The sequence below is a fragment of the Lolium rigidum genome, unplaced genomic scaffold (assembly GCF_022539505.1).
Source record: "Lolium rigidum isolate FL_2022 unplaced genomic scaffold, APGP_CSIRO_Lrig_0.1 contig_21433_1, whole genome shotgun sequence".
NCBI classification, from domain to species: Eukaryota; Viridiplantae; Streptophyta; class Magnoliopsida; order Poales; family Poaceae; genus Lolium; species Lolium rigidum.
Window position 1 is genome coordinate 745 of NW_025899977.1, and position 9,298 is coordinate 10,042.

At 42.3% G+C, this 9,298-nt stretch overlaps 1 long non-coding RNA gene across 1 annotated transcript; it reads right to left on the reverse strand.

Moving 5' to 3' along the window:
* Positions 1 to 288: 288 nt before the first annotated feature.
* On the reverse strand, positions 289 to 4,856 carry LOC124680611. The gene is made up of 5 exons (XR_006995536.1): positions 4,062 to 4,856; positions 3,876 to 3,944; positions 2,578 to 2,654; positions 1,815 to 1,978; positions 289 to 1,595 (listed from the first exon to the last, which is right to left on the reverse strand). It is a non-coding gene; the product is annotated as an uncharacterized LOC124680611 (long non-coding RNA).
* Between the last annotated feature and the right edge of the window lie 4,442 nt (positions 4,857 to 9,298).

Sequence of the window (9,298 nt, forward strand, 5' to 3'; positions counted from 1 at the left end):
AATCAAATAATCTTTTTAGAGTGCCGTCATGGGAAATCCGATTGAATGCTCCATTACAGCAACAAACCAACCTGTACTCAATCCCGCAATTAAACCATTTCTTTATTTTCTACCCGTATCGACAAAATCAGGGAGCTTTTCGCTGCAGGCCTTATTGTTCGTCGTTTCCTTGGAGAGCTTTTCTACTGGTAAAAAAGTAGAAAAAAGATTATCAACAGACGGAATAATATTTGCTTAATTAGAAAAATATTATCATAATGCAAGGATGATTACAAATAATATGCCTCGCTGCCCAGGAGCTGGGTGCAAAAATTACTTTTTTGTGTTATTCCATCAACAAAATTGAAGAATTGTTAACAAGCCAGAGCAAAGAAAAAATCCAAAGCTAGACAATGAAAATTAGACAAAACAATGCTCTGCTTTCTCATCGAAACACTATAATTATACTCTCACCACAGTGCAATATACAATATTTGTCTCGCATGACCTCGAGAGCAAGTTATCCATAAACAGCAGCTGTGTTGAGCAGCCACGCTGCACGCGAGTTATGGCGAGGACTTCAAGTGGTAGGGCGGCAGAGCTCACAAGCCGCGGTGCAGGTTCTCCAGAATAAGGCTGCAGCTCTTGCATCCCATTTCCTGCTCATGTTCACATGCTCGTGTCCTTTACCTTGGAGGAATTCTGCACCCTGCATGTGAGAGAAAACTAGTACTGCAATTGCCATGCATGTGCGATTCTCTCTCCTCTCCCTAGTTATCTCCTGTTACCAACTTACCATCTAATCAGTGACTACCAGCTCCTCCCTTAATCCCTCAATGGCTGAACAGATTTACACTGAAGAAAGATAACTACAAATCCAAAAATTATACAGACCTTTTTTATGTCTTCAAAAACGATAGATCTTTTTTTATATATCTTGAAAACTACGAAATTACATATCATAAAAGAGCCATGCTTGCACATAAAAGGTGCGTCTGCAAGTACCAAAAGGTTCGAACCACGCAAATCAAAAGTGCCAGATGTTTATATTGGTTCATTCCACTTATCAAAATGCTACTAGCGGGTAAAGAATTCTTCATGATTTTTCACATAACTGTTCAAGATTAGAATCAAGGCACATAATCTGACATCAACCAACAAAATCCGACAGCTGTACTCAGGATACAAGTGTAAACATGACACATAAAAAGACTTACTTTAAAAATTGGTAGCAGCAGCAAACAAGGGAGTAAATTTGCCCCATAGATTTTCTTTTTAAATTTTGGTACTTCCTCCACAAGAGTCCCCTTTTATCAGATTACCACATGCAAATAAAAGATCAAAAAGGGTGCCACGCTTGTTAAGGAAAGGTGCGCGTGCCAATACATCAACGGTTCTAGGCAAGAAGACAAATGGTTCTAGTTCAATTTTGAATAGTTTTGGTATTCGAGCATATATTCATTCGACCTGGTAGAAACACAAGAATCTTACCCAATTAATTTTTCTACTTGCTTGCTTTACAAGAGTCAATGACCCTATTGCAAAACATTCAGCTGTAGCATCATCACATACTTGACCGTTGAATTGATTTGCCACCACAACCAAAAATCCGCGACCTGAGTGCAAATATAAAAAATCAAAACAATAAGAGGAAACAACAACATAATTCAGGTTCAGCACCATATACTTGATCATTTTCACATGCATGACACAAAATGGAAAATAGAAAAGGATCCCATTCACAATCTTTTGGTGCCTGGATCTGACTAATGCTAGCAAAATCAAAACGGATCATTCGCAAGGGGCATATACATAAGAGGTGCGTGTGTAAGTACCAAAAGCGTTCGAACCACACACTAATGCTAGAGCGCGGCCTGCCGGCGAGCAGCGTATCTCCTCCCGCTCAACCTCTCCCTGTCCAACAACAACCCAACCTTGCAGCTGCTTCCCTTGGATGGCAATGTCCATCCATATCAGGAACAAATCAGAAGCTACAAAGCTGTAAGATGAAAACATTATTGCAAAAGAGCCACACATGTACATGAAAGGTGCGTGTTTAAGTACTGAAAGGTTCCAATCACCCAAACCAAAAGATCTATATGTATCATAGAAAATATTATAGTATATTCATGATTGGTTTCGTGCTATGGTTCGATGCTATGATCCTGAGGTGATATTACAAAAAGCAAAGAAAAGAAAAGAAATCTTTCTATTACTGTTTTTGGGAGTGAAACGAAATATTTAAATCATAGTAAAATCTTGATTTTTTACCATCCTTATGTACCCTACAAATAAATGGGCTACGATACATGGATATGATTTATAAAGGAGCATTAGCAATGAGGGCAACACTTCTAGATGGTGACAAGAAAAATATTAGTTCAGATAATAGCACACTGAAATCATAAAATAAAATAAGTAGACATGTAGGAAACATGCACTGCGAACATGCTAAGGAATTTTTATTACTCCAATCAGGTCTACAAGATATATCTGAATGCAAAGTACCAGATATCTTAAGTGTACAGAAATAGCACACCAACTAACCCTAGGTATTTTATCCAAAATCTACGAAATCAAATGAAGCCTTTCAGGTACCTTCCAACTGCAACATGTCTAATATCTGAAGTATGAGTGCTCTTCAAAGTTTAAGCATCTCCGTCAGCACATCGCAGCTACACAGAGGAGGCATCACCAACACTGTATAAGTAACTTATAAATTTTGTATCTGGTAACTCAAAATATATTTGTCAGATAGTATCCATGAACAGATAAATTTTGTATCTGGTAACTCAAAATAACTTTAGGTGTGTGTGCACTACACATAAGAAATGGTGCTTTCACAGATAGTATCCATGAACAAACGATGGAGCACCTCAAAAATACAAAACTCTATTATTTGAAGATAGTTGATCACCTAGCTCATGAACAACAATTACTAATTAATTAGCTCAGTTTCAGATTAAGCTCGTCAGAAAGTCTCTCTCTTCCCTCATTTTGAGAAAAAACAACTTACCTGCCCGTGTTCATTATCCCCAATATTGACAGAGGAAGGAGATCAAATTAAAAATATCAAATTAAGAGACGGTGTTGTTAACAGGAAACATTAGAATAACCAATTTTGTTGTTCTCCAAATCAAAATCTGGGAAACAAAAGGACTTCCACGCAATTTATAAGAAGAGCCAACCACCCAAACAAAAGGAGCATGTTCATTGGCATGAACGGTGCTTGGTGCATATCTAATGGGTGCCCTCTTCAAAGTTAAGAGTAAACTGTTGGTATGTTTGAATGTCACAAACTTAGTTTTCCCATTAACTAGCAGTTCCAGTTAACGTGGTCGGATTTAACTTCAATGGAAGTTAAAGTGTGCAGCAAACAAACCTTTCATTGAGATTTCATTCGAAGAAAATGTATATATTACATGATGCTACAATTTGTGACAATGATATCTAATCAACTAGATCATTAACAAAGATAATCAATCAACTAGCTCAGTTTCACGTTAAGCTCAACTTCAAAATTGTAGTGCTGACCACATGGGAGGGATTAATCCGCTGGACAAAACCAGAACACAATTTCAGAACTAATGAAGCAGACAGTGCTCTCTGGCTACAAGAAAATGAAATGGTGCCCTTTCAAAATAATTCGGTGCCTACTCTAAATCCCACACGGTGCTCTCCAACCAAATAAAAGGTGCTTGTACAAATCATATCAAAATCATCCGTGAACATTGCAGAAAGCTGCAAGGGTGCACAAATGGAATGGAAAATCCTCTAATCTTGCATTGAAAAATCATTGGACAAAACTGAATCTTGAAACACAGGAAAATGGCCCATTTATTAGAGAGAAAATAGGTGCAGATAGCCAGACACCAGGTGTATGCGTAGTTGTGTACCTGAATCTCAAGGCTGAAATCTGAATGCGAGCAACATGTCGGTTCTATGACTTCTGATCTTGCAGCGGCCTGTACAATGAACAGAAGAGAAATCTTCAAATATTAAGAACAAATTCTTGGAAGAAAACAGACTCAAATTCCGTACCAACCACCAGCACTTTGTAAATCCGGATCTGAGGTGTTTACCTAGCAGCTGCAGCTTGTGATTCGACTACTGTTTGAGGGGAGAAATCCATGGGGTGGAGTACTTATAGAGGATGAGAGAAATCCATGGAAAGATGAATCGTCTCTCCCAATGGGGAGATCCATTGGGGAGCACGCTAGTGGAGTCGATGGCGATTCTCTGGAGAACAAGGAGTCTGGAAGCTGATAGGGGAGGGGAAAAGAATGGGACGCCCACGGCAGTGCCGGGACAGCCCCCCGCTCTCCACAACGCCGATGCAAGCGCAACTCCGCGGTCAGCCACCGCACGACGCGCTTCCTGAAAGCGATGCAACACGAGCTCCCCACGCGGCGAAGTCCACCACGGGTCCACGGTAGCGCCGAGGCCACCCGCTGCTCGCCTAGACACCCAGGCCGCCCGTAGCTCAACACGCCTCAATCCGCTCAAATACATACTTGTAGCTGCTCGCCGACCGCCGTGATCCCCACCTACAGCCGCTCGCCGCCCGCCGCAATCCCCATGACCAGAAATTAGGAGAGGGAACTGCCGGCGCTGCTAGCTCCTCCCACTACACCTAGCGCGGCGGCGTGAGGCCGGACAGTGGCCACGAAGAGATGTTGAGACCGTGGGGGAAGTCGGGGGCAGTAGAGAACGAGGTGGGGACGAGGTGTGGATCTCGATCGGGAGGGGAGGAGCGACGGAAGGACTAGGTGGTGCTGGAGGATGGGCGCACGGCGGAGGCCATCGCCGGTACTGGAGAACGAAGGGAGAGGAGGAGTGAGAGGTGTGCTGGCGGATCCGGAGGTGTGCCAACGGGATTCATGTCGAGCGGCTAAATGGAAAACGGGCCGAATGGAACCTTCAGCGGAATTGGCACCGATGTAAACCTAGTTTAGCTCGAGTAGAGAGCTACTAGGTACCAGGCCTATCTCTAAAAAGTTGGCAGGGTATGGGCCCAACACATCCCAAAGAGGAAAAATCTAAAGCCACAACTAAACACAAGAAATATATATTGGAGAGAATGGCACATGGCACCGGAACGAATCTTAAAGCAATGTCAACAGTGATGATTGCCACCTCCGTGGAGACACAAAGTAGAAAAGCTTTTCTCTATATATATATATATATATATATATATATATATATATATATATATATATATATAAGAGTGGTTCTAGAATAGCTATTTTAGAACCCCCCTAATCCCGCTCGGCCACCTCTCCCCGTCCGAACCGAACTCCCCAACTCCCCCACCGATAACGATTCGTGTAGGAACCGAACTCCCCACCTCCGTCTCATAAAAACATCGCGCCCCCGCCCCGCCTCGAGCGGAGATCATCCAGCCTCCGCACCTCGACCTCCTACATCGTCGGCGCGGGCGAGCGAGCGGCGGCGGGAGCCGACGCGAGGGAGCCCGCGACGGACACGCACCCGGTCGGCGCGAGGTAGCAAGCGGCGGCGGGAGCCGACGCGAGGAAGCCCGCGCGACGCGAAGACAATCAAGCAACCCTACCCGGTCGGCGCGGCGAGCGAGGCGGCGGCGGGAGCCGACGCGAGGGAGCCCGCGACGGAGGCGAACGGCGGCGGTAGGCCGACGGAAAGGAGCCAGCGGCGGAGAACGGCGAGATCCGAGCCCTCCTTACAGAGCGAATGGCTCCAATTCGACGCAGATCGGCAGAGCATCCTCCAAATTCAAGCCAGCCAAGCTCCACAAGCCAGCCAAGCTCCGTAAAGAGGCCGACCGAGGATGAGGTAACAAAAAAACAGGAAGTTCACATGATTCACTTATCGATATTGGAAGTTCACCTCCACCGGATTTACCTATTGGAAGTTCACCTCCACCGAAGTTCACATGCAGAGTCTATTGTAGGAAAGAAGAAAACAATTCATCACTCGTTTCCTCTTTTTACATGTCTTTTACTAGGAAGTTCTTAAAACCAGTTTCATGGAGTTCACTTCAGCTTATAAATAAATTAAAACAAAGAAATGAAAAAAATAAGTATTCGAGTTAGCATGTATGCAGGAAGTTCATATTAAAAATGTGTGGAGGTTAACTTTACTTGTTTTAGTTTTTTGAAGACATCGTACAAAGTTTTATGTATAAAAGTTCTAGTCCCAATGTTCAAGAAGTTCACATGTTAAAAAACTTACCGGGTTCCGCTATCGCCGGCAAAGAATCGGAACAAGCAAGGACGACGAGATAATCAGCTGGTCGTGCCCTAAAAAGCCTCCAATGACTCCCATATGCCGTGATGAGCCGAGCTTCATTTATCCACCAAGTGTTCCGCAATCCCAAGAGAAAGACAAATGCCGTCGCCGTTGAAAGGAATTTCAATCGAAAAATCCAAGAACAAGATGACATGGATAACAAGAAAAGGAAGCGGGATACCACAACATCAACAGATGATGATGAGGATATTATGTGTTGGTCAGGTCCACCGAAAAACCCCGTTCTCCAATAAAGTGCACCGAGGAGATATTTGCTAGTAATGCAACGTTCCGTCGCCCATGAAAACGGCAATCCGCAAGTACATCTACAACAACCACAAATTGGAAGCAACGATGTGAACAGGGACAATGGGCAAAAGTCATCCGCTAGCAGATGATGCTTCCGAACAACGAACGCAGCTTATGGGGATGGTCAAAGTGACAACATACACCAAGATCGTCGAGGCACTCAATCAAGTCATATGCCGCCTCGAGATCCACTCGCCATGTACCAAAAGTCACACCGCCATGCCCCATAGTACCGTATGATAGAGCCACCCCTGCAGAGCTACGAACATACACACACGTAAGTTCAATTTATATATTGCTGATAAAAATTTCACTCTTACACACATTTATTTAGACAATTTGCATGGAAGTTCACATGCTATATCTTTAGAAAAAACAGTTGATATGATTTGGAAAGTTCGTGAACCCTATATCCATGATAAAAGTTCAAACTCGATTTTTAGGAAGTTCACATGCTCGGTTTATTATATGAAATGTATAGTTGATATGTTCTCGATATTCATGTGCAACAGCTTTTCCGTGAAAAAAGTTCAGATGACTTTAAGAAGTCCATGTTCTTATTTTTTATTAAATTTTAGGAAGTTCACTTGACCTATTTCCTGAAGTTAACATACAAATAACATATGTATTATAAACAAAAAAAAAATAATGCAATAACAAAACCGTGGCAATTTGCAGGCTGCAGATCTTGATCCGGACCTGATACCATCCATTGGTCAAGAATTTAGCACATTCAAAGACGCATATGTATTTTACAATACATATGCAAAGCACACGAGGTTTGGGATAAGGAAAGGACAAAGACGACAAGAGCAAAGCGTTACTTGAGATGTGTACGAGAAGGTGCACACCGCCAAAGTGTCAACGAGGAAGACCGACAAGCGTGACAAGATGACCAAAAGAACTGGGTGCAAGGCCTTTATGAGATTGAAAGAGAGGAGTGATGGTACTCGCATTGTCAAGGACATTACACTTCAAAGACAACCATACCTCGCTCGTTAAGCCCATCAATGCTAGTTTTCATGCGTTCTCACAAAAAGGTGGATCCAACATTGAAGGGGTTGGTAAAAGACCTTCAGCTCAACAATATAAAACATGTAAACATAATGGGCCTCGCTTACAAGGCCGCATGGTGGCCGTGATAAGATTGGCTGCCACAACAGAGACATACTAAACATGTAAGTACTCCTCCCACCCCCTCCTTTACATATAAAATGAAAACTTACATGAAAAACAGGGGAAAGAAAAAAGCAAAACAAAAAAAGAAAAATAACAACAAATTTCTTTTTGCAGGAAAGCAAAAAACACGAGGAAGGAGTCCATGAATGAGGTGCAGAATATGTTCAAATTCTTTGAAGACATGAAGAAGGAGAATGAAAATTTCTTCTATGACTACAAGGTTGATGACGAAAACAGACTGGAAAATGTTTTCTGGTCTAATGCTAGCTCAAGGGCAGCATATGCAGATTTTGGAGATTGCATAACTTTCGATACTACTTACAAGTCGAACAAGCACCACTTGCCCCTTGCAGTATTTGTCGGTGTAAACAACCACTTGCATCAACAATCTTTGGTGTTGCGTTGATGGGAAACGAGTCGAGGAGTCCTTCAAATGGGTATTCAGCAGATTCCTTGAATGCACGAGCGGTAAACAACCAATCCGCATACTTACAAGATTGGAGAAAATCGAATCTATCCTCCCGTTTGTACCTTCAGCTGTAGTTCATAACAAAAACACACGAAGTTCGTATGTTTACACCCCCGCAACACGAAAAAATAAAAGATATTTAATTTGTCGAAGTTCACCTTTGTTTTGTTTTTGTGAAGTTTGCTTGCATTATACCCGATGTGTTTTTTCCTAATAATTGTTCAGATCAATGCCCAAAGAATGACAAAAGCAATACCTAAAATTTTCAAACGGACTCTACATAAGTTCTGTAGATGGCACATAATGAACAAGCATAAGGACCCGCTCGAAGAAGCTTTATAAACTATTCCCCGACTTGAAGGATAAGCTCGATCGCAATTTTGAACCATCCCCTAATGCCATCCGAGTTTGAAGATGCGTGGAAGGCTTTGATTGAAGAGTACAATCTATATGATATAAATGTCATGATTAACTTATGGGCCGAAAGGAAATTGTGGATATCACTCATCGGAAGGAAGTTTTCTGTGCACGCATGACTTCAACACAAAGAAGCGAGAGCATGAACTTTGTGCTGAAAAGGGGTTTTGTCACTGAACGAGACAACCTCCACATTTTTGCTAAGCAAGTTAACAACTGCATACAGGCAAGGCATGAAGCAGAGAATGCAGAGGCAAATGCATCAACGGTGAGTGATCGATTTCCTTTTTTATATTAATGAAAAAAAATATGCTTCAATAATTTGGAAACACATAGGATGAGAACATAAAAAAAGGAAAAAGACTATGCAGATGTTATGGAAGTTCACAACTGTTTGGTCAGGGGTTCTTCTGTACACAAAAAGTGTCATCTCGTTTTCGAAAAAAGTATGCACATGTTATGGAAGTTCACATCCGTTTAGTTCGGGGTTCATATATCTATATAAAAGTTTTCTTATGTTTCATGTTCAAAAGCAAATGACTTTTCCACCGACAAAAATCAAAATTGCAGTGGCACAAGGAAAACAAATACCGTGTATGGCTTCGAGGCACAGGTGATGGATAAGTACACACGGGCAAGTGTACTCGGCTTTCCGGAGCGGCAATATCACAACACAGC